This window comes from Python bivittatus, unplaced genomic scaffold (assembly GCF_059951505.1).
Source record: "Python bivittatus isolate LINGU-HERP-01145 unplaced genomic scaffold, Pbiv_v1 ctg000350_np1212, whole genome shotgun sequence".
Classification (NCBI taxonomy): domain Eukaryota; kingdom Metazoa; phylum Chordata; class Lepidosauria; order Squamata; family Pythonidae; genus Python; species Python bivittatus.
Window position 1 is genome coordinate 10,833,867 of NW_028277074.1, and position 26,996 is coordinate 10,860,862.

The 26,996-nt window shown below is 35.7% G+C and overlaps 1 protein-coding gene and 1 pseudogene across 1 annotated transcript in view; both read left to right on the top strand.

Moving 5' to 3' along the window:
* Positions 1–26,996, top strand: part of ROBO1 (roundabout guidance receptor 1) — a 245,797-nt gene that overhangs the window by 39,427 nt on the left and 179,374 nt on the right. The window lies entirely within an intron of this gene.
* LOC148215118 (cilia- and flagella-associated protein 184-like) overlaps positions 19,782–26,996 on the top strand; it is a 78,689-nt pseudogene continuing 71,474 nt past the window's right edge.

The window sequence follows — 26,996 nt, forward strand, 5'->3', positions numbered from 1 at the left end:
TAGAAGAAATAGTTATTATATATGGACTCATATCACTCAGGTTTCATGCCAGGGAGACAATAATAGTTGTCATTGTAGATTACCTATAGAGCGACTGGAATAGGGAGACTGGGACCTTCCTGGTATTGTTTGGTCTCTCAGTGGCTGTTGATACCATATTGCAAGGCATTCTTCTGAACTGCCTGCAAGAGTTAGAGGTGGAGGACATTGTGCTTCAATGGTTCTCATTTGTAAAGGAATCATTCTAGTTGGTAGCAATAAGGGGGCAGGGATACAGTTCTAGGCTTCTCAGTTGTGGGGTGCTGCAGAACGTAATGCCCCCCCCCCCGTTTTAACATGGGCATGAAGACATTGGATGATATCATCTATCCACACAGGGTCAGATATAATCAGTACACTGATACTACACAACTTTATATCACAACCTACACCAAGGTGGTGCTGGTGTTAAAATGCTCTCTAAGTGCCTAGAGGCAGTTCGGGTCTGGATTGGGAGGAACAAGTTAAGGCTCAGTCCTAGAAAGATGCAGTGGCTTTGAGTTGTAAGCCATCTAGTTCCAGAAAAAAATCATCTTTAATTCTGGATGGGGTTGTGCTTCCCTATGCTGAATGGTTTTGTAACTTGGGCTAGAGGAGCAGGTGACAGCTTTTTACAGATCCATATACAGTAGTTTGCCAGTTGTGGCAACTTCTGGGACTGAAGGCTTTACTCATAGCCACTCATGCCTTGTCAACTCTTAATTGGACTACTGCAATGTATCCATGCAGGGGTGCCCTTGAAGAACTTTCAGAAGCTTCAAGTCCAGAATTCAGCAGCTGGAGTAGTCATGAGTGCTTATTGTATCCTTGTAACAGTGCTCATTTGGGACCTCCACTGATTATCAGTAGGTGTAATTCAAGGTGCAGGTGGTCACTTTCAAAGTCTTGAACAATACAGGGCCTGCATATCTGTATAATCACTGTCTCCTATTAACATCTGCCTTCCTAATAATGTAAAGTGAAATAGAGTGGGCTTTCTCCATGCCCCTCACTCAGGGCATACCATCTGCAAGGGCCACAAAAGCATGCCTTCCTTATTTCTGTCAGTTCTTATGGAATAACATCCTCCCAGATATTTGAATGGCTCCTTCTCTGTTGGCATTTAGAATATGTATAAAAGCTTAGCTTTTCAAACAATCTCTAGGAGGCTAAAACAGATGTTTGCTCCTATATTAATGGAAATGGTTTTCTGTGGGAGTAGATTGCAACTATTCCTGGAGTCTCATATTATGATTTAATGGTTTTGCATTGTTAATTATATTACCTTGTATTGCAATCTGAACTACATTAGGGATTTGCGTGTGGTTCAGAGATGTTGAGTTTAATGCAACCTATAAGTCCTGCAAGACAAACAAACAAGCAAACAGACAAACTGAATTCAGAAACCAAGATTCAACTCCATAATTGCTCAGAATGTTTCAGAATTCAGGCCTGTGCTTTGTATCATATTGTTTCTCTAAATAATTAAATGTACAATAAACAGAGGTTTTTTACATGTATACATTTCAGCAGGCCACTAAAAAATTCTACCCTACCTGGTATAAGGCCACACTGCACAATAGTTATCATTGTTCTCATTGCTATTCTTAATATCAGAATTCTGCCACACATGTATTTTAGGTTTATACTTAACAATCTTATTATCCTATCATTTTTGCCTTCTTGTTATCTTTCCCTTTGTATGGGGAACATTAACAAGTGTGTGTGTGTGTGTGTGTGTGTGCATGCACACGTGCATGTACAACCCCAACAACACACATTCATAATTTAACATTGCTCAAGTTACACTGTCTGCACTTGAATCCCTTAGCCATTTTCAGCATTTTCATAGTATTTGACAGCAATATAATCTTAAAAAAAAAAAAAAGAAAGAAAAAAAAAGAAAAATATATCTGAATAACACCAGTTAATTCAGTTAATTTTTCCCACTGGTAGTGAATAAGGAAGCAGACCCTCCCCCACAATTATTGATATTCTTGATAGAGAATCAGCTTCTTTACTTCCATAGTAAAACATGCTTGGCAATATGCAAGCCAAGAAAGGGGAATACTCAAAGACCTCTCTTTTGGCTGGGGAGGTGGGGTGGGTATTAAAAACCCAAACGTTTAGTCATATTGAAATTCAAGGCTCAAGAAAGAAGGGGGGGGGGGCAGGAAGCAAGGAAGCAAGCTAGAAAAGAGATTTCCCCTTGCCGTCTTCTTTAGATGGAGGTGCAATGAACACAGGAAGATGTAACTTTCTTGTAACTGCAAAGTCAGTTCTTGTATTTTTGTGCTACCTTGTGCTCTTTGAACAATAGGTATCACCTATCTTAGATGTATTCCTATACCCTTTTGTAGTATTTTATGGGATATTTCATTTAAAATGCTGTTTGTGTTTTGTCAGTTTTATATCTGACAAAATTGTGTTTTCTCATAATTGGGTGTGATTACCTAAAGCTAAAAAGAATTTTCAAATTGTCCTTTTTCTTATTTTTAATAACATTGATATTTAAAATATAGACCGTGCTTTTGAAACTCTCAAAGAGGTTGCCTGGTCACATGCTACAAAGTTACAAGAACCAGGAGGCAACACTATAGATGGTGGTGGTGGTGGTGGTGATGATGGTGGTGGTGGTGGTGGTGATGGTGGTGGCGATGATGATGATGATGATGTAATTGGTGCTCAGATGCTCAGGCTATAAGTTCCCTATCCATGTCAAATGCTAATATTAAGGGGGACTGTGCATCCCCAAAGAAGATAGGTGGGAGCAGGAAAGTACTGAACTGCTGCACCACAGTAGAAAGGTGGGTCACAGTTTGGGGAGTTCCAGAAGACTGGAAGCAGAGAGGTGACCCTTCCTCCTTCCTTGCACCTGGTGCAGGCCACAGTCCAGCAGCTTCCTCCTGCTGTGATATCACTTAATTTCTTTGTTGAACAGTGGGGACCATCCTGTGGTTAAAAAGGGATTAAAAAAGGGGTTAAAAATACCTACTGCCAAAATATCCCTTGATTTATCCATGGATTTTCTGTGACCTGAGCAATTGTTTTCTGAATATAATAGTTTCTTTCACTGTCTTACTCCTCCAGCTTGCATTAAATGATTATTTTTCTGTTTTGTGGCTTTTGATAAGTAGAGAGTAGATGAAAGAAGTCACACTTTCCAACCATTTTATACATAATAGTAAAGACGCATGATGGAGAGATACTGGAAACTGCTGTTGTACTAGCAATGAGACTAATGGATACCTGCCATTAATGAAACATTTTAATCCTACTGGCCATATTGCATCCTTGTTCAACTGTAGTTTCTTAATTCCTTTACTAAGAATTGTTCCTCACTGCTTTTTAATGACAGTATTTCTATCCATAATATCATTTTATATTTTGTGTGAATAAGAAGAAAATTACATATAGCATGTTGCTTGTCATTTTTATAATATTCTATTTAAGAACACTTTTCACATGGCAAATGGCTACTGTAAAGTCTAGTAAAATATTAGCTATCTGAAACATAATACAGTTTTGTATTTCTGGTAACTGCTACTGTGTTACAGCAGCTATTGTGATTGCTAAAATATCTTGTCTGTAGGTAAGCAGTCTATTTTAAAGGGAAGTAGTAAAAATAAGACCTATGACAATGCTGAAACATGGTTCTGGGAGTAGAGAGAAGAGATAATAATAGCGGCTGGAATATTTTATCTGCTAAATAAACACTTTGCCCTACATTTTCTTCTGAGCAAACATGGCTTAACTAAACATTATCTAAGTTACCTATTGGAGTCACAGCTGGACATAGCTTTAAGTTGATTGAAGTTGATAGAGCATGTAAGTAGAAAAGGGACTGCAACTCTTAAAGGTTTATACAAGCGGACCCAATAATTATATGGAAATAGTAACTAATGAAAAAGAAATATCATATTTTTTAGTCAAATCTGTTCTTGACATTCTGAACCTTTTGATGACTTGAAATGTTCTTCAATTAATTCCATGTTTTAGTTTATAGGATTATAAGCAAGTTCATATTACATCTTTAGGGACATGTTTTCTGATAGTGAAAGGTCCCTATGCAATATGGTAAAGGGTATGTTCTTGTCAAAACAGTTGGGTAATTTTGTCTACAAATCTTACTTTTCACAAGGGAAGTGCAGGATTTATTATTGTCTAATTTTCCGAATAGTCCATAAAAAGACAAAGAGGTAACATAAGCATGTAAAAATGAAATGCTGAATTTTAGTATTTTGAATAAAAAATAACAAATGCAAATTTGGTTTAGAAACCTTCTGTCAATACTCGATTGAATGAACTTAACCTGTTTTATATATTTACTTGAAAAAGACTTCCAACTACCTTTAGGCTTAGAATTTAGAAGTTACAACATAGAAGTAGAATAGATTAAAGAAATTAAAAAAAAAAAAATTCAGGCATCTGGGCTTTGTTACAAAATTCTGAAAAAGAAACAATCCCAGGAATGGAGGAGCCGTTGTAGTGGCCCAGTTCCTCATTTCAGACTCTGCTATAGCCACTGACAGCTGACTGAAAGAGGAACTGGATGGAACTGTCTCAGTTCTGCTTCTCTTCTGCCTTGTGCCACATCTGAAAGTTTCTTTCTTTCATTTAATACTAGAAAAGCCCAACAAGTTTTGTGGTTCTTATTTGTTAGTGATATTCTTGAGGAAAGTAAGCTGTTGTTTGTAAGAAAAAAAACATTGAAATATAGATCTTTTAACCAGTGCTTACCAGGATCTCTTGAAGGATAGCAGGCAAATACTGAATAACAGACACATCTCAACATTAAACCAGATGAATTGTAATGTCCTGGTCTAATCAGTTTGGTTAACCATAACGTAAAATTATTTTTAGGCAAAGCTGCTGTAATGTGCCAGGCAACTGAATATATTATGACCTTGATAGCAAAAATGAATAGAAGAGATATTTCCAAGTGACATTTCTTCAAATAAATAGAATCTCAGAATGAAGGAATGAAAAGTTGCAGATGGAAAAGGGAAAACGATTTAGGAAGAATATAACTAGCAGTGGGCATTTTGATTTTTTTTTACCCTCTTTGAGTCATTCTTGATTCCTAGCAACTGCCTGACAAGTTGCTTTTTCTTGGCAACATTTTCGGAATTGGTTTGCCATTGCTTGTCCTTCCCAGGGCTGAGAGAGAGTGACTGGCCCAAGGTCACCCAGCTAGTTTCATGCCTAAGGTAGGACAAGAACTCATGGTTTCCCAGTTTCTAGCCCAGTGCCTTTAACTACTATAGTATACTAGCTTCTGAATATTGCTTAAAATAAGTAGACTTGTCAGATTATGAGTGTTCAGGGGTTATGATTTTATTACTTTTATGCATTTGTTTTTAAGTTTTAATTGGCATATTGTAAAATGCTGGGAGTCTTGCTGGAGCATGCATGGCAGGCTGTAGGAATAGCAAATAAATAAATTTAAAACCAAGTTGGTACTTACTATATTTTTTGCAAAATATATTCAGTAACAGATTTCTACCTATAGTTAAGTTTCTGCTTCTATAAAATCTTCTGTGCTTTTGTTACTGTATTAAACTTACTTATCTTCAAACAACAGTGATAAAGAAATAGAGGACTCAGAAATTGTTTGCACCTTCTTCAAAATTCTAAAATAAGTTTTAATATGGATTTGAAATAGTAGATATTAATTTCTTATTGCCAGGAATGAATTGTACTTTAACCAATGGCGAATCCAATGTTAATTCAGTATATATTCCTTCATTGTTTCCCTTTTTTGTAATTTGTATTGTTTTAATTGAAAATGTCAAAATAATGTTTCAAACTGAGTCCATCATGCTCTTCTTTATACTAGATAAGATTACCAATGCTAGGACTTTTAAATAGTTTAAATGAAGAAAAAAATATTTGCCATACACTTAGTCCTTGCTTAACAATCCTAACTGGGACTGGCAACTCTGTCACTAAGTGAAGCAGCCACTAAGTGGGAAATCACATGACCCTGACTGTGCTTTCTGGCTGGAAAGAGACAAGACTACTCACTTTCATGCCTTCAGCTTTTCTTTGCCTCCTAACCACTCCCCCACCCATTGGAATGCTTGAGTGCCTGCTTATGGTCTTGTACACATCTAAAGCAATGTGATCACACCACAGCCTGGTGTTGGAAGCCACACGTGTGCTATGCAAACAGGTTACTCTCTTGAAATCCCTTTGTCTCCAATCTCTCTGCTCTGTGCAGGGGAGGAAAAGCAAGCAATTTCTGTAGGCAATCTATCCTTTGCCTTATTATTTCCTGCTGCCAGCATGATTGCATTGGTTTTGATGTGTAGAAGAGTAAGGAGCTTACTCTCTTGAAATGCCTCTCCAATCTCTCTGATTAGTTGGTAGGGGGAAAGAGTCAGGCAATGGAAATATTACCTACAGAAATTACTTTTATTTTCCTCCCCCTCCCCCTCCCCCAGAGAGGGGAGATTGGAGAGAGACAGATTTCGAGAAAGTAAGCTGTTTGCTCTTCTACACATCGATAGCAGTGTGATCACACAAGCAGCGGGAAAGGTTAGGCAGAGAAAAGATTGCCTACAGGAATTGCTTGCTTCCCCCTCCTCCCCCCACCAAGTGGAGAGATTGGAGAGAAAGACACACACATACACATACCACAGTTTTGGACAATTTTTGTCCAATTTCCAACTTTCCCTTTTTTGCTAAAATTGTTGAGAAAAATGATCAGGTTACAGGGGACAGATTATTCAGATCGATTTCAGGGTAGTATAGTAATAGCATTTATTGCTATGTTGATTACCTTTGGCACAGCCAGGATGGAGATGGTGCAACCATCCTGGTTCTTATTGATTACCTACCAGCTTTTGATACCATCAATCATGATATTCTTCCAGGCCACCTTTAGGGTTTGAGAAAGGAGGTATGTTGTTCTCTTTTCTCCATGGCTGGTTCTGTCATTGTTGACAATAGGGAAAGGTCTGGCCTGAAGATCCTGGTTTTCTCCTGATTTTCAGGGTGCTTTGGAGCCCTTGCCCATCAACAGGAAGCCACTGGGTAAGGTCATCCTTTCATATGGGGACAAATATCAGTACTCTGATAATACACAGCTCTATATTTTGACTCCTTGTTGACCAAGTGATGCTGTTGAGGTCTTGTCCCATTACATACAAGTTGTTTAAATATGGATGGGGTGGAACAGACTTAAACTCAACACTGACAGTACCAAGTGACTGTGGATTCTCTGTCTTTGGTTCTGAGTGGGGTAGCACTTCCCCATACAAAAGTGGTTTTCCATTTGTTTTTTGTTTTGTTTTTTTCTGAATTCACAGATATTTATCAAAAAGTAGATGGTAGCCATGACCAGGAAGGCCTTTGAACAGATTCATTTGTTACATCAATTACATCTGTTACTGGACCACTCATATTTTGGTCACTTTGTGTGTAGGTTTTTACAATGTGCTCTACATGAGCTACCCTTGAAGATATTTGGAAGCTACAATTAGTCCAGAATGCAGTGATGCAAGAAGTCAGGATACACCTTGTAAGCCCATGTAACTCCTCTGCTATGCAAGTTGTCCTAGTGACCAAGAAGCTTCTGAGTGTTGTTTATCACCTATAAAACCTTCATGGCACACTGCCTGTCTCCCATTATTTCCGCTTGCCCCATCAGATCCAACAGAGCTGACATGCTTCTTGTCCAGCCATTATGCTGTGTCATCTGATGGGACTGGAAGAGTATCCTCTATTGCAGTGCCTGCCTTTTATAACACCATCCCCCACTATAATAATCAGCTAGTATAATCACTATAATAATCACAATAATAACTATAATAAATAAACTATTATAAATGACTCTAGGAACTACCATATATTAAAACATGAAAACTGAATTCCTGTGGGTTTTGTTTTGTTTGTTTGTTTGTTTTTTGTTTCACTTTGTTTAGTTTTGGTGGGGGGGGTTGTATCTTATTTTTACACAGGAGTTTAAGCAGGTAAAAAACATAATTGTATTCTATATATCTTATACATGAGGGTAATCAGGGCAGTTTCAGTTCCATGTCAGACTAAAACATCTATTTTAATGAAGGCAATCTATTTCATTCAGCAGTGCTTAGAAGTGGTCATCAATCACCTTCTTCCACTAGGTTTCTACATGTCAAAATTATATAGCTAGAAAAACTATGTTGAAAAACTCAACTAAAATTATCACTAAACTGGAACAAATACCCCTTGAAAGATTACAACTTGTACATGTTCTGTGTAGAAGTTCTTTTTTTTTTCCCCTTAAAAAATGAAAGAAACATAGGCAAGGGGAACAAGATAGGAATGTACAGGTGATAATGGTCAACAAAATAGTTTACTAGGGTTCAACAATTACTTTTACTTTTTAACCCTCAGTGCTAGGTATCATTAAACTGATAACATCTAGCAATGAGTATATCTTCAATTTACAACTTCTAACTTGACAATCTTAATTATAGATCTTATCACTTGACCCAATATTTTAGTATTTTCTGTTTCTTCTTCAGTCTCTGTACCCCCCCCCCACCTCAACACATAGTATATAGGTAAACTATGACATTTGTTAAGCATTTGGTTCTCAGAGAAGAATTATACTAGTATCGCAAAGCCTAATGTAGGATGTTATCACATATATAATAAAGGGTATGCTTTCATAAAGATGTATTCCAAGAACATAAGTCTTAAATGACCTTGACCTTGACCTTGACTACCATCCTTTTGTTAAGCTCAATGAGCTAGCTTTTTGTTTGTTTGTTTTTTACGTTTAGATGAGTCATACAACCACACTTTGATTGACTATGTCAATTGCTTCCAGCTGATAGCACTGAACATTAAATAAAATTTAATTTAAAAGCATTCTCCCTATTATACTGGATGCTTCTTATGTCATCTGTTAAACAGTGCATGGTCAGCATATGGCTGTTCCTTTTCTATTTAAGCTGTTTTCTCCTGAGAAAGGAAATTCCCTTCAGACCAGACAGACATCTGCTGGCTCTCCTACCAGCAAAGCCACAGAAGAGTTATCTTTCCTGTGATTAAAAGAAATAACGTCTGGAGGTTTTAGTTTTTGTTCAATTAATCAAAGATTAAACCCATGTGGGACTTGTGGAAACTGAGCTTCTTTGTGTGTTTCATCTACTGGTAGGAAGTCCTAGAATGAATTTCTAGGTTCTACTTATATAATTCATAATATAAAAGTATAATAAATATTCATACATCATTTTGTATATAAAAAAGCACAAGTCTGCACAATATAAAAGTAGTTTTTTTTTTTTTTTACAGAATACCTAAAAAAATTAGCATACTGTATAATATACTAGCAAATGGAAACAATGATTGGAATAAGGCAGCTTTTAGAGTACAACTGTTTTGTTTCAGAGATAGATACATTATCCTCTCTCTCTCTGTGTATGTCATTCTTCCTCTTTTAAAACATTTCCAGATGCTATAGAATCTTGCAACATCCAGTGTTCATCTTTCTATTCCCCCAAAGGTTCTTATTCTTACAATGAATCTCTGCAAATAATATGTTGGCATGATAAGGAAAGTATTTTTTATGAGTGTGTGTGTTTTTAAACATGCATGAAATGTTTTGATAAAGCTATTTGAGTTGTAGTTAAGTATATAAACATTTATGTAATCCTGTCCTGTTCCTTCATCAACAAAAGAATGCACCATTTTTTTGTTTTTCTCCACTTTTACTGAGATGATGAACTGATTGTTTTCATGAAAACAGTATGGTGACATTTATCTGGTTCTCTTATATTCAGGATACCTTTTTATTTTGTCACTAGTGAGCAACTCAAGTCAAATGTTTTATTAACTTGAAGACAGCTTTATTAGGAATTAGGTTTGAAGTAACACCTGGCATATTCTTCAGTTGATAAACTGTAAAGAAAAGCAGCTTTCTTTATATCTAAAGTGTCATTATCTTTATCAGGACAATCTGGATATTGAACTGAATATAAACAAAATGTTATTTTATCTTTCAGAAGCTTTATCTTTATTTGCTTCTACATACAAAAATGAGCTTTATAATTCAAAGTCTTGTTACCTGCATGTGAAAAATGTGCTGCTACCTCTGAAAAACATTTTTATTGTAAAGATTGCATAGTGTGTTGTCATGATGCCTGGATTGTATTCCTATGGCAATTGAGAAGGTTTCCAGATTATCTTTTGCATGTCCAAATCATTTTTGGTTAAAAGCAGGGTTGGTAGTTTTAATGACACACACACACCCACACACCTACTTCTATAATGTTTTAGTCAATGACACTTACTGAATTGGCTGTCACAATATATGAAGTATGGAACATCTCCTTCATCTAGTATTCTCTTCTTTCATTGGCCACCAAGATACTTACTGGAACTTGCAAGTAGGACACAGGTAAAATAATATCCCTGAATCATGTTTCCTAGAAACTGGTTTTACTCAAGATAAAATGTAGCTATTATTATTAATAGTCATCAATATTTGCCTATCAATAATTTATTTAATCCCCTTTTAAAGCTTTCAAGGTTAGAGGTCATCATAGTATATTAGTCCATATGGGATGCCAGTATTTATAATCAGTTATAATTAATTGATGGTAGCATATATAATTTTGAAAAAAAAAAGTTTTCTGAAATTGCTTAAATAATGTCTGATGTAACAGGAGATCAGGATTAATTCAATAAATTCAAAATGTCCTTGATGAATTACAGAGTGGGGTCAAAATTATAACCTGAAATTCAAGAGTATCTCTTAGTAAAATATTTATCAGTTAGAAAATAAAATCAGTGTATAATGGATACCTGGCTTAGTAATAATATGTTGGAGAGGATTTTGGAATATTTAATTGAATTTAATTACAAGTTGAATATACAGTATGTCACCTATACAAAGCTACAGAATTTTAGGGTGCATCAATAAGAGTAGTTGGCAAAACACCAGAATCTACCATGTTCTGCATTATTCTGAATATATACCACATTTTAGGAAAATTCAGAAAATGGAACAGGTACAGAGAAAGAAACAAAGAATATCAGGGAACTTAAAACTAAGTTTTACAAGCAGAGATAATACAGAGACAAGAATCTTGAGATAATACTATAACACATTTCATGTACCTGAAAGAATGTCACACAGAACAAGCCAAGATATCCTTTCTATTGCACCAGAGTTCAGAATACAAAATACTTATCTTTAGTTACAGGAAGGCAGATCCTGGTAGAATATTAGAGGAAAACATCCAGACAGTAACAACAGTTTGGTAGTAAAACCAATTACCAAGGAAACAATGAGTTCTCCTTCAGTGGATATGTTCAAGCAGAGATTTTTCAACCATCCATTTATTTTGAACTCATGTAGTGAGCAGGGGATTTCATTTGATGGCCTAAATTACCCCTTACAATTCCATGATATACTGTTTACTGCCTTTCTGCTGGTGCAATTAACAGCGGAAGAAAACAAAAAGATTCAAAAGTCAAAACAAACCAGCTTATTTTTATGAGACTTTGATGCTCTGTGCTAAAATTGATGGCATGCCCTTGGCTTCCCTTCCTAATAAATATAATTGCAAGGACATGCATCTTAATAAGGCCTCCAATTCATCAGCTGGATTCTGTTTGTTTGTTTGTTTGTTTGTTTGAGTGCCAGTTTTCCACCCAGAGCTAAATACAAGTGCATAATAATAAAAGAACAGTATTTGGGTTAGAAAAAACAAATCACAATAACATCAATAGTTCTTAAAATGAATATATGATATTAACAAAAAAAAATTAAGTAGAGAAGGAGAAGCAACAGCAGCAGTTGCAGCGAAATAACAGGAACTAAAAAATCAGTCAGGATCAGGTAGATTGCCTGTCTTTCAAATGCTTGGCTGAGGCATATCATCATAACGCTGCACAATGGCCAACTGAACATCCCCATGGAGTAAGTTTCATTATTGAGTCATCATAACTAAGTAAGTTGGATTCCTGCCTACTGTATTGTGAATCACATTTACTAGCACAGCTATGAGCAGGCCATTCCCCCCTACCATTAATTAACAAGTTTTATGGGAGTGGAGGAGATGATATTTTAAATAATAAAAGTTCATTATGCAAGAAACTGTCTTCCCTGCCCACTAGGTAAACCAGACCAGGAAATCAGCTCCACAGGAAGGCTAAAACTACTTTTATTGATATTGGCTATAATAACAGAATATTGCAAGTTTGATTATGCTGTACTTCCTCCTTCTTATAACTCAATGAATTAGAGAGCATCTGCCAAAGTGATTCTGAAAGTTATCTCATTCTGGAGTTTAAAAATACTTCAGCCCTTCTTGAGTAGGCAGTGTGTCCTGCATACCCCCTCAAGGTCATCTTCCTTACTCTCTACAGTAAATGCGAGGTTCTCTTCTTATCCATGATTATGGTTCATTTAAAAACTTTATGACTTTTTGTTTTTTTGTAATTCCAATTCTACATTATTTGTGCTTATTATCTCTTTTATCAAGAATATTTTTGTATATGTTTAGTCCCAGAGGATGAGTCAATCATGTTCTTCTGAGATGCATCCTGTATTACATCTGGAGCCTGGTGTTAATCTCCCTGGTTATTAGTAAATGTTTAGTCTAGCTCTGATAAAAAAAAATTGTTTTTTCCTACTAAACAATCAGTTCATGGAAATCTGTATGAAAGTTGCAAAATTCTGTGCCATAGCATTATTATAGAATATGCTGAGTCTTAGTAGTTGGGTCCACAGTGGCTTTTAAAGCTCTATATGCCTTTTGTTACTTTTGACAATTATTGTTACTAATATTATTACTGTTTTATTACTGTTTGCTTTTTATATTCAATTCTTAAGCTACTGCTGTTTGTTTTAACTGTTCTATTTTTAAACTATTATTTTGATTTACAAGTTACCTTTATTAGAAAAAAAATGCTTATAAGAGCTTCCCTAGTTATAGGTATGAAGCTCACTTACATAAAATTTTATTCTGTGTTTCTGCCAACTGAAACTTTAATCTGGAAAAGTCATCTAAATTAGATAAATTAATAAAATGAGGTTCTGTAATTCAGTATTTTCATCTTTAAGGCACTATTCACAACTTGCACAGTTTCAGACAACATTCAATTCATAATTTAAATTTCAACTACAAACAGGAGAAAAGTAAAAAAAAGAAAATGTAGATTTTTGATAAATGGGAAACAAGTGAGAGTTTGATACTGCTAATATGGAAGTGTTTAGGCTGAGAATTAGCTTTTTCTTTTTAGTGAAAAAAATGGAAACAATTTTAGGGAAAAAGTCTTCCTTGACAAATAGAGAAAGTGCAGAAGAAGAGAATAAAGGCAGTTCATATCCCGTTAAAACTTGTGAGCAGAAAGGGAAGATTGAAATTAAGAGAGATGACAATCTGTTGTATTTAAATATTATTAAGGTCTACTGAAGTCTGCAGAAGTTTAATGGATAAAAGCCATTGGTACTGTACATGTGGTACCAAGTGAGACTTTGTAAAAGTTTTATGAGCCATGAATTCAGAAGTTACAATCAGATTCCTTCTTGGCTGTAGTATTTGCCTCAGCGTTCTTAGAAGTAAAAACATTTGCTTTCAAGAGCTGGGATAGATGACAAGCAAAGTTATTACTGACTTGGAAGGTACATGTTTATATTAACATCCTCTAATGTTATTTTTAGTTATGTGACTTGTTCTGCCATTACAAATTTGATAACTCTTATTTTACTGAAGTAAATAATTTTACTCTATTAATTCAATGACTGCATTTATTAGTTTGGGTTTATTAGTATGTTCATTTTTATTTAATACTAATGAAACAAAATGTTTTATCCCACACAAAATAAGTAAGGAATATAATTTATATATTTAGTCAAAGGGTAAAACAAAAGCTGTCAAATAAAAGTAAATGATCAAAATGTTGGAAAATTCTGATGTAGAGATACATATAGAAGCTAAACTTATGAAACAAAAAATAGTCAACAAAAATACAAATAGGTGTTTTAGTTAATACTGCATTTCCCTTTTGAACTTAATGTTTAATGAATTCTGTTACTTCAAAAGTTCCCTTTTGAGTTTCAGTAACTGAAAGCAATAATGATTAGATATGTCTGAAGCAACCACATGTTTTAATTTGGAAAATTTCTATAAAAGCAATGTGGGACAATTAGTCCTTTGTTCACAATCGTACAGAAATGCTTTTGTTCAATTTGTAAAACCACAGCAATTAGTTAAAAATGAGGTCCCATGAATAATTTTACATGTAGGTTTGACCCATTTCATAGGGGAAAAAAATAGTATTTTAAGTCTATTGAATTCCTTTGTTTAAATGAAACCATTGTGTTCCTTTTTTAAATTTTTGGTAGATACAGGTATAGATTAACAGTATTTTAGAACATTCTGAATTTGTCATACCCTAAGAATGTCAGCAAAACAATTCATTTTTAAGAGCTTGGATTAAGTTTATTATTAATTATCAACTGAGATCAATTTTACTATGTTTTTCTCCTTTATAATGTTTATAAAGCAGTGAAGTTGCTGGGATTTGGGCAGCATATACATTTAATAAATTATATTATTATTTATTGAGCTTCTGAGGCTATAATTTAATGAACTAGGACAGAACCTGATTCTGTTATTATGACATAGGGAATAATAGTGGAATAGCTGTTTTAGTCGATACTGAAGAATAATATTTCACATATGAAAATAACTGCTGAGAAAAAATTATTTCAGTCATTATAAAATACAGTTCAAATTGGTCAAATAATTAAAAAAAAGATAAATGAAAATTCCATAAATTACTAATTGGACACTAAGGAAACTCCACACAGACATAACAGAGAATGGAATGGCTAGAGGCTTTGACCAGGAAAGAATAGAAGGTTATTCAAGGCCAGTCAAAGGTCAGTTAAATGGTCAATTGGTTAGGATGTCAATCCAGTGCACATGTCATAAGATGCAAGGTCTTGCCTTTCTTTAAGGTACAGAGGGTTTATTGTGATGACTGTAGTTAATGCCACATTCCATAACTGAAGTCTCTAGAGTGTAATTAAACAGGAAGTTCTATTGATTCAAGTCAGTTGTTTTAAAGAAAAAATGCAGATGAGATAGTTATATTGTTTCTTTAATCCACACATGTTAATAAATATGCAGTACATCACTTAGAAATGGATTGACCAAAATAGACCAGAAGTTATATATCATTGTTTAGGAAGATAGGATGCTGTCTGTGACCTATATGGATCAGTCATTGGCAAGCAGGCTTAGGTTTTCTTTCCTTATGTAATTTACATGACATCTCAGTCACAGTGAAAGAATAATCCTTTGGGACAAAATGAGAATTGTTCACCTTGATATCTATTGGGTTTGAGGAAGATGCCCCAGTTAAAGTTGTCTGCGGAAGAATGAATGGTTGCATTTATTGGTGGCATGCCACCTTCAGCCCCAAACATAAGTCTAGGTGAAAAAAGACTGATCCTTTCTGTGTATATTATGCCCCAAGCACTATGATACAGTCCTAGTGATATAATCAAGGAAGTCTTTCTCCAGTAACTATATAGGACAACACTCTAGTCTTCAGTATTGCACAGCAGTGTATCTAAAACAGTGTTTTTCAAACTTGGCAACTTTAAGATGTGTGGCCTTCAACTCCCAGAATTTTCCAGCCAGCATATCTTAAAAGTTGCCAAGTTTGAAAAACATTGCTCTAAAAGCAACCAATAAATTAACCCTATGCCTAAATATATTTAACGCAATGTTTGTTTCCCCAAAGGGCTTCTCCCATGTAATCCTATTATGCAAAGACCTAACTGTTGAAAATCAGAATGTGCCTTTATAATTCTGTCAAGGATCATCAGGTGGGTGGATTTACTCCATAGATAATTTCTGATATACTGGCTAGACCAGATTGCCACTCTATCCTTGACTGGGCAAAGCAGCTGTTGTTCTTCCAGGCATTTTATAAACTGAGTTAAAGTGCTCAGGAGAAGGGGATTTCTCTCCAATTATCATCTGTACAATTGAACATGAGCTGAAACCTGCAAGCTTTTTGAGGAGGTAATAAGTAATTAGTGATCGTACTGGTTTCATTTGGAATTCAGTATCTGTGACTTTGTTACCTTCCCTTATCTATCCTATGCGTTTCAGAATTAGCCTAACTGGTGTTACATAATATGTTTTTAAGCTTTGGGGTATGAATATCCGAAGTACTTTCATTTCTGTTTTCCTAGAGTTGGATTGAAAAAAGAACTCCTGGGTAGAAAGGCTAAGAACTCTCCCAGTGGACAGACTAGGAGGTGTCTAGAGCTTCAGCCTGACTGGTGGCAGCTATCACAATCATCTTTTATTAGGGAACCCTGGATGAATGGGTTTGCCAGTCATATTTTAAATTACTATCTCTATGATTTGTAACACTATGAAACTAATTTCAGGAATATATAGAAGAGTATATATGGTAATTAAAGTATTTGGGCTAATAGATATGGAGCAATATGGTTCTACTGGACTTTGATTTAGAATGTATTTAGATTTCCCAAGTTCTTGAATTTATGAACAAATCTATATTGGCAGCCAGTGGAATTGATTTAGAATAGACAATAACCTTATGGATGTTGAGGGTTAACATCAAACTTTGGACTAATTCATTTTTCTTAGAAATCTTCACAGTTACTTCAAACACAAAAGATGGCAGTAATGCAATAGGAAGGTAGTCAAAATGAATTAACTGTGGTGAATTTGCAGCAGCCATAGTTTCAATAGAGTGATATAACATCTATGTTGTTTAATATTCCTGGGACAGAATTGATTTTTTTTTTTTTTTTGGCATTCCAATCTGTAGGTTTGATTCTTTAGAAAAAGAACATTCAGAATCTATAAAATATAAATCAACCACCTAACTTGTTAGGTTTCATATGCGTACTGAGCATATTCTTCTGATAGAAATATTTTAGTAACAAAAGTATATCTAAAACATTGCTGCCTGGGTATTTCTGAAAGTTAAAAAAGTTGGCATAGGTTGCAAAATCAAGGCTTATATAAAACTTGTATGAGTTTTAAATTGTGAATACAAACTGCTTGTAAAGATAATTCATTTGTTAAGGCATTAAAGTACTTTGTAGGTAATTTTATTATGATTAATAGCAAAACCTGGTTGATTACAGTATTTGAAATAAGTAATGTAGCTCATTCTCAAAACTGTGTTATTAAAAAAAGTATTGGCAGAATGGCAGCCTCTGTTGGTTTATTACTTCAAGAAGACAGGTTCATTAATAATTTCTGTTCAGCACAAAAACATGTATGCTTAAACATTTTCAGTTTATTACTGAATTAAACATAGATTAAAATAATACCAGTATAATCTGCATATATGTGTCTGTAGCAAAAAAAATAAATAAATCCTAATATGGAGGTGGTCCTCATTTAACAACCATTTGAAGTTACAGCAGCACTTGGTATTTATGACTGGTCCTCAAATTATGGTAGTTGTAGCACCCCCGTGGCCACATGATCAAAATTTGGGCACTTGGCAGCCTGCCTGTATTTATGATTGCAGGGTTCACTTCAGCCTCCCACATCCTGTCTGCTCCCATCTCTGCCCTTTTCATTGCCCTGTACTCTGCCTCCCCTGCCTCCCTGCACTCTGCAACACTTATCATTCCCTGCCACCCCCAGCTGACCTTTACAGTCTTCTTCCTTCTTCTGCTGCTAAGACATGCCCAGTCTGGCCCTTTGCGAGGCAGCTGTTGGCCATGCGAGGCCTTCCCAAGGCTTCTGAGAGCTCTTTTGATCTAGGCACAGTGATAGCACACACTTCAACAACAAAGAGCCAATTAAGCTAAATGTCTGAGTTTTAAATAAGACAGGTTCCTCCTAGATTTTTTCTAGTGATGTTCTAATCATTTGCATCTGATCTGGTGCATCTGATTCTAATTTAGGTATTTGAGGTAATGATTCCTTTTTCCACATAGGAAATTTGCATTTATGATTATTTCAATAGCACAGCGGACTAGCAGATGTAAATGGTGTATAATATTTGTTATATCCCCTTCATCTATCAATATTGTTGAAATGAAGTTCAAATAAATCTGTATGTTGAAATATGTTGAAAAAGTGAAAAATATACTTGACTGTATATGAATCTGTTATTTGCTTATTTTAAGGAGAACTTGTGTGAATTACTGGAGAGTTTTAGTAATTTGTTTATTTTGTCTCCCATCTTAAATATCAATATATAAAGAAACTTTTTTTTCATTCTGTATCACACATACCATATTAGCTGACATTTAGCTGTTAGTGCTGTATCTGCCTCTTCTGCAGCTTTAATAAAAACTTTAAATCGCTTTTGGCAACTGAGGCAAAGGAGGGAGGGAGGGAGGTACACACAGAGAAAAGGGTTCAGGAGTTTATTGAATGTTGCACAGGTTTTACAAACAACAGAAGGCAGCATGAGGCTGTGTGTGTGCAATTGCATGTACCTTTCAGCATACTTTACAACAAGAAGTTTGTTCTTGGACTCTACAGAGCATCCAAATCTAAGTCCAAGTGACTGAACAATAATATAATCAGGTTCTATTTGATGATAGATAGATGATAGACTGATGATAGACTGGTCCTGGTTCAGAAAAACAATGCACAGATTTCAAGCTTTAGGTACACAGAGGTTTGCTGGCCACTTATGGAAGGTCATCACCAGGTGGAAACCAATTGAAACTCAATGTTCTTGACTGGCGAGGAAGTACACCAAGCCCCTCTGTTCTGTCAATGAAGTGAGTGGTTTACTGGGTTCAGAATCATTCAGACCATAGGTGTAGCTGCTTCATATGATTGCCAGAGGAACCAGCTTCTCTTTGCAATTGTTTTCTTTTTAATTCTAAAATCCAGTTTATAACCGGATTCAATATTGTCTTTTGATGTTCCTTTAACCTCATTTGCCTCTGTTAAAGCTCTTTCGTGATTGTTCTTGAGAACTCAAATAAATTCTACTGTAATTTCTCTGATGTTCTTAAAAACATATTTCATTTTTCTTTTCCTGTTATTTTCCTGTATTTCTCACATTCTTTATTAAAATATATTTCTTGTTCCTTCTTGCTTGGCACTGAAAACGTGCATTCCTTTTCATAGCCTAAGGCTCTTGTCTTCTGCCAGTTTGTTCTGGAAGTCACTTGAATCTTTTCATGTCTGAAATTTTGCAAATACTTTTTTTTTCACTTTAGTTTTTTACAATGTGTCTTTTCTTTGTACTTCATTATTGCTTTAGCAATCTAACTTTTCCTGTAATTCTAGATTGTTCTGTTTCTCCAGGTTTGCCATTTCAATCATCAATTAACAATATATTCTTTGTAAGTTGCATTTGCATCTATTTGATTTGCCATAGAATTTCTCATTAATATTCACTATTTCTAGTAGATGTGATCCTGCCATTTAGTGCATTATAAGTGGGACTATAAAACAATGTCATGCCCATTCCCTTCCTTCATGTGGTCTCATGTCCTGAATTATATACAGTGGTACCTCGGGATACAAACTTAATCTGTTCCGTGACTCTGGGCGTATCCCGAGTTGTTCGTAACCTGACACAAATTTCCCCATAGGGTTCAATGTAAATCTGGTTAATCCGTTCCGCCCTCCGAATTTGGTTGCACCCCGAAGCAAATTTTCCCATAAGGTTCAATGTAATTACCGTTAATCCATTCTGGCATCCGCGGACCATGTGTCAGGGGTGGGAAAATGGCCGGGCGCCGCATGGCGCGGCGGGAAAACGGCCGGGTGCAGCGTGGCATGGCGCAGTGGGAAAACGGCTGGGCGCGGCGTGGTGGGAAAATGGCTGGGTGCGGTGTGGTGCGGCGGGAAAATGTCCGGGTGTGGCGCGTCAGGAAAACGGCCCGGCGCAGCAGGAAAACGGCCAGGCGCGGTGGGAAAATGGCCGGGCACGGCGCGGCAGGAAAACAGGTGGGCGCCACGCGGCGCGGCGGGAAAACGGCCACGGACCATGTGTCAGGGGCGGGAAAATGGCCGCGGGCCACGTGTCAGGGCGGAAAAATGGCCGTATCCCAAGGCGGAGTTCGCACATCGAGGTAAACTTTTGCGGCCGGAGCTGGTCGTAACCCAAAAAGTTCGTTAGTAGAGGCATTCGTATCCCGAGGTACCACTGTATAATGTAATAATATGATTTAAAGAGGTTAATTTTGGCCCACCTAGCTTCATTTTTTTCCTAAAACCTCTCATTTAGTATGGTTTATTAATGCTTTCACAATTTTAAGTGTTCTTTTTTGGGGGGTGGTATTCTTCTTACATTCCATGTTCAGTTGTATATGTTTTTTTGTAAAATAAGGAGCTTCTCTTTCAGTGTTGGCACTATCTGTCATCAGAGTTGCTTCTATTTTTGTTGGTGCCATGCTATCACTTCTGTCTACTTATGAAAGTGGGACATTCTTTCCCAGTAACCAGAGAAATGCCTTCTGACCTGGAGAGTCTCAATATATGGAACCAAAGTTGCATGACTACTTTAGCCATGCTCATGTGCAATAACACAGAAGTGGTTTGCCATTCCCTTTCTCTGGGTTTGATTTTGGAGTTCCATGTCCTAGCGCATTGGCTCCCTTCACGCCTGCAGAGACCTGTTTCACCCCTGTTGAGGATTACCCTTAGTTTTACCTCTTCTCTTTTGACCTTATCACTAAGGGTAATCCTACAGAGGCTCGTGCTCCTTATAGCATTGCTCTCAGGGACTTGTAACGATTAAATCCTTTCATCGAACAGAAGCAATTTCCTGGAAGGGATAGCTTACGTTATTGATAAAGCTTACATGGATCTCTTATTGGATCACAAATGTTCCTATTATTGAATTCCAGTTTTATTACCAAAATGCAACTTGGCTATAGTTTTACTTCAGATTCAAATGTTACAATTATTTTATATTGAGTAATATTTATTTTTATATCACTTGTCTTTCAGGACTCCTTAAAATAAATACTTAATATTTTTTATTAACAATGGGGGTGGAAGGTACATTGATTCCATGATCATATAATGCAAAGTTAACACAGTTTTGCATTTCCAATTTTTTTTTCCAGTTTTTGACTAAAAATATTAGCCTTTCAGAGCCAAAGTGACATTTTTCAGTGGCCTTTAAATTAAAATCAATCTGATGTGGAAATGAGATCGAACAATTACTGGTAAAAACTGACAACAAAGTAACATTACAACTTTATCCATTTTTTATTTGGGATGTTTGATTTGCAGCTAAAGTCCAAAGATTTAACACACTAAAGAACAAATGCATTACAGTTTTATGCCTGGAATTGTACAACATCCAAAATTAGGGTTTTCTTATGTAGAGATTTTACATTTTATGTATGACTTGCAATATTGATTTAATGTATTGTTTATTCTGAGTTTTGGTTTTGTTTTCTTTTGTACTGTATTCACCTAGTACTTTCAGCTTAAAGTTCAACAGGGACATTTGGGCATTGATTAGAAAACTGATAGGAAATATTTCACAATATCATATGTTTTTAATGATATACTGGAATATATTAATTTTATGATACCTCAGAATTCTTGTTTATCCACCTATATTTCATTATACTTTATTTTTCTACCTTTCACATGATTTATTTAATGTTTTTCTTATTTTTTTTCAAAATACATCATAAAAAGAACAAATGGAGGATTTGAAATGATCTACTAACTTTCTGTCCATCACTTCAGTTAATAGCACATATTATATCAAAGAAAAAAGTCAATCATTAAGCTTGGTTGTTTTTTTTTACATAAAATTGAAGTCAGTTGGCTGTATCATGTGGTAAATTATGTATCTGTAAAAATGTGTATTACTTTTATTATAATACATGTGGAAGAAGATGTTTATGGCAAACACTGAGAAATTCATAAGTATAAATGAATCAATGTCTAATTCATGGAAAGTATGAGAAAATATTATATTTCCATATCTATGTTAGGAGAAATGGGTGTAAATGGTAAAATGAGTACAAGGTGAATTACCTGCTAAGTGCCTAAGAATGAAAACAGTTGTTGGTGTGACACAGCATTGTACATGGATTAGCTTATTCATACAAGTAGGGTAATAACAGTCTTTGGTCACTTTTTAATCCATGATAATAATGTTACGCTAACGGTGTCTTGTCTTAGTTATTCTGCTGTGAAACTGGCCTTTTTTGTTTCTCTGTTCAAGGATAGCCATCTTGAAGTCTGCTGGTTCCAGTTCTCTCAGAGCTTTTTTTTTCCAGAGGGCTTGAGTCCTAGACAGAGTCAGAAAATCTCCTCCTATACCCTAGCTGTTCTGAGGATGCACAGTCTACAATGGGGAAAAAGAAATTTCTACTTACTTTCTACCCTTATGCTTCTGATTGGACATGACTTTAGCTTTATAGAGCTATAAACACCTATGATCACCAACTAGCCTGCATGTCCCTTAATCTACTACAGTTTAAGGGGATAAGAATGTATTGTTGGCATAAAGACAACAAAAGAGACATAAGTTGTGCCTCATTTGGGAAGTATTTCTGAAATGGAGAGATCTTCACTGAAAACTTCTGCTTCTGGGCAACGATATACAACACATCAGTATAGAAGAACATCTGCAGCACTGTTCTTGCAAATGAATTAGAGTTAATAGAGATATTGACATCTTTGCCTAATATGATCATAATGGCCAATTCCTGGTAGTATTCTTGGTGACATATCTTGTAGCAAAGATATTTCCAGTCATTCTTCAAGAACAGATCATATAATGAATTGCAATACCGTAAACAAGAGTTATCAGGCTATGGATTGTTTAATAAAACTATCTCTATCTAAATCAAATTTAGTTCCAGCACTTTAGTCTGAGTTGGTAAAATATATGTTATGTCACAGAAGAGTCACATGTCTGTAAGAGTAAAGAAGAATCAAGAAACAATTCCCCAAGCTAAAAACTTGATCCTTCAGAGAAGTGGTTTGCCCTTACTTCCTTCCTAGGTCTGAGAGAGAGTGACTGGCTCAAGGTCACCCAGCTGGCTTCCTGCCTAAGGCAGGATTAGAAACTCACGGTCTTCTGGTTACTAGCCTGGTGCCTTACCCACTACACCAAACTGGTAGGTGATCCTTGTTTAACGACCACTTATTCTGTGATGGTTTGAACTTGCGACAGCACTGAACTAGTACTTACAATCAGTCCATGAAGTTCTGACCATTGCAGTATCCCGGAGTCACATGATTGTGATAGCAACCTTCCCTGCTGGCTTCCTACAAGCAAAGTCAGTGGGGAAACTGGCAAGAAGTTAGAAGTCACAATCATGTGAGGTCTTTACTTAAGGACCTGTGCAGTCCTCACTTAATGAAAGTAACTGGGTACAGCTGGGACTGTTATCACTAACCAGCGCAGTCATGTGATGTCACAGTTTACGACCACATCACTTAGTGACATAAATTTGGATCCCAGTTACCGTCATTGAGGACTAGCTATATATATAAATATGTACCAACAGGCAAATCTATGTATTAATCAAAGAATCTGAGAATCATACAGTTTTATTCTTAAAAGCTTAAGCTATTCCATAGAGCCTAAGGCAAGTGATTGGATATCCAAGAATAATTGATTTTATTCTTATTTTATTAGTATTAATGGTTTTATTTATTTACAGAATTATGGTCACGGGCATGATTTGCTATTAATTATGATTTGCTATTAATTGTCTTGCTTGTGTTTTTGTTCTTTGTTAGTGTAAACCACCAAGGATCTGTGCCATGGTGGTGGTTATAAATCTGGTTGGTTGATAATGAATGAATGAATGAATGAATGAATACCACCAAATCCAACCCGCAGTTCAGTACAGGGATCCAAATTGAAACATCCTAAACCGAGGATTGTCTGATCTCTGCTTGAGCACATATAATTAAGAAGAGCCTACAATCTTTCTGATAACTGTTGTACTATTCTTACTGTTAAGAAGCTTTTTTCCCCTAACATTTTAATATTCAGTACAGCCTCTAATTTAAGCCCATTATTCCAAGTCTTGCACTCTGGAATGGGACAGAATATATTTTTATGTTTTCTTTTGACATCCTTAAAGAATTTGAAGAGAGCTATCATATCTTTCCTTGGTTGTCTTTTGTCAAGTTAAGCATACACAGTTCCTGAATATCTTCTCATAGGAATACATTTTTAGTCCTTGGTCATTCTTGTTCTTCTTTTCTGAACCTTTTCTGGAACAATTACTTTCATGATTTGGAAAGTATACTTCTATTCCTCCAGCCTAAAACTGATTTTTTTTTTTTTTTTTTGTCAGCTATATTTCACTGCTGGCTCATATCCAGTTTGTAATCAACTTTATTCCGTGGTCTTTCTCACTGTACCATTATTAGCCCCATAATATACCTGTGTATTTGATTTTTGTTTTATAAGTGAAGTAAGAAAATTTCTTTGTTTCTTTCAGACCATATACTGTCAGCATACTGATGGTGCTGTATTTAAGTCTTCTGCTAACCTCCCTTAGCAGTTTTATGGGGATGTAATTCTGATTATCCCCATAATATAAACACCAAAGTGTTGACCAGAAATTCCAGCATTGTTTTACGGAGAGATCCATCAAAATAGGGATGGAATGATTACGAAGTTGTACTCTGCACATCTTACAGTCTCACCAGATGCATAGCATAGTCAATTGCCAAAAACTCCAGTTGCACCAACAGAGCCTTATTTTCATCCCTGGAAAAGATCAGCCAAGGCAATTTCAGGCCTAACCTAGGAAAGTATATCATCTATCATTATTTGGAGTATCCAGTCAGTTTTGAACAGTTTTTTTCCCAGGTTTCTTGTCTCTTGGATTACTTGTCCTTTATGAGACAAACTACAAATAAACTCCCTTCTCATCACTTGGTTGCTTATATTTAACATTCCTTCTATTAGTCTCCCAACCTGCCCACAGTTTCTCACACTGATGTGTTCCTTTGCCCAGTGGCTTCATGTAAATGTAAAGGATTGGAGGGAGTGTTGAGCCCCATGCCACTCCAAAACAGAGTGAGGTTTTGCACTCAGTCAAAACTTAGAAGTAATTTCCCAAATAATATCCTTCCATTCCTGCTTTCTTGATTTCGTTTTTATTACTACATGTGGTTTTTATTACTACATAGTTTACTTTGCTTTATTATTGTATTTCAACTGTTTGCAATGAAATGGATTAAATATTGAGTTCAGAGTAAGTTATATATTTATTATGAAACAGAATTTCTTTAGGTTTCAAAATCTATGGATTTAACAACTTCAAAAAAATATTAAATGTTAGTTGTGAATTATGTTGGCATTTTGATTATATTGAACTAATTAGTTACAACTGTTGTTAAAGAAAACTTTCTGATCCCTATTTTGCAGCAATTGCTTGTATGTTTCAACTTCATATTTTGTAATAAATTTTTCCTGAACTTGAACATATTTTTATAATGTCAGCTGGCCTGTCTAGTATCTTGACATGTATAGTGGTACCTCGGGTCACAAACTTAATTCGTTCCGCGACTCTGATTGCGACCCGAATTGGTCGCGACCCGAATCAAATTTTCCCATAAGGTTCAATGTAATTACGGTTAATCCGTTCTGAACCATATGTATTTTTTTTTTTTAAACCACAAAAATATGAAACAAAATACAGTACAGTGCAGTACGAAGAGAGAGGATGCTAACCTTGCTCGAGGCGACTTCTGGCGTGGAGGACAGGAAGGCGGGTGGGGAGGCGGTTATTGCTTGGAGGGAGAGTCCCCCTCCCTACAGGAAGCCATGACCAAGTGTCACGGCAGGGAAAATGGCCGTGGATCCTGTTCGTCACCCGATGCGGAGTTCGCGGACGGAAGCAAAATTTTGCGAGCGGTGCTGTTCGTGACCTGAATTGGTCATGAACAGAAGCGTTTGTGACCCAAGGTACCACTGTATAGCCTAAGTATATGTTGGCTCAAATTCATCTCTAGAAACAAAACTATTCAGAGGTTTTAAGACAGTCTTGTGTATAATTCATTAACAATATATCACATATCTTCAAAGATTTCTCTAGAGTCTTAGCCCTATAAAAAAGATAACAATAGATAAAAGGCATTTAAACCATCAGCAGGTAGGATTAAAGATAGAAATTTTAACTGAAAGTCTTAAAGAATAATGTTTTCAATTTTATTCTGTGTTTTCATCAGTAGAAGTATGTTTCATATCTATATATCTATGTCTATATATAATTTTAAAGAATTGTAAAACTATAGTAAAGTAAATCAAATTTAGAAATCTCTGAATATTACTAAACTTCATCAAGCTTTGTTCTGAATCTTAACAAATAACTTTTAAAAAGAAAATGTAGGCAGCCAGCATGCCAAATTATGTGATCACTAGAAAATAGAATTAAATGAATACCCCTGTTTTTATGGAAGTAACATTCAACTTTTAACAATATTGTACAACTATATTAGCACTGGATACTCTTTGATGTTTCAGATATTTATAAAGATCATGGTGAAATTGACACTGGCATGGGAAGAAGGGATTAGAACCTATATTGAATATACTTTTTATCTTCACTGACAATAATGTACAGTACTGTGCGAACGTTTTAGGCAGGTGTGAAAAAATGCTGTAAAGTAAGAATGCTTTCAAAAATATATATTGTAATTGTTTATGTTAATCAATTTTCAAAATGCAAAGTGAGCAAACAGAAGAAAAACCCAGATCAAATCAATATTTAGTATGACCACCCTTTACCTTCAAAACAGCATCAATTCTTCTAGGTACACTTGCACACAGGTTTTGAAGGAACTCAGCAGGTAGGTTGTTCCAAACATCTTGGAGAACTAACCACAAATCTCCTGTGGATGTAGGCTTCCTCAAATCCTTCTGTCTCTTTGTGTAATCCCAGACAGACTCGATGATGTTGAGATCAGGGCTCTGTGAGGGCCAAACCATCACTTCCAGGATTCCTTGTTCTTCTTTACGCTGAAGATAGTTCTTAATTACATTGACTG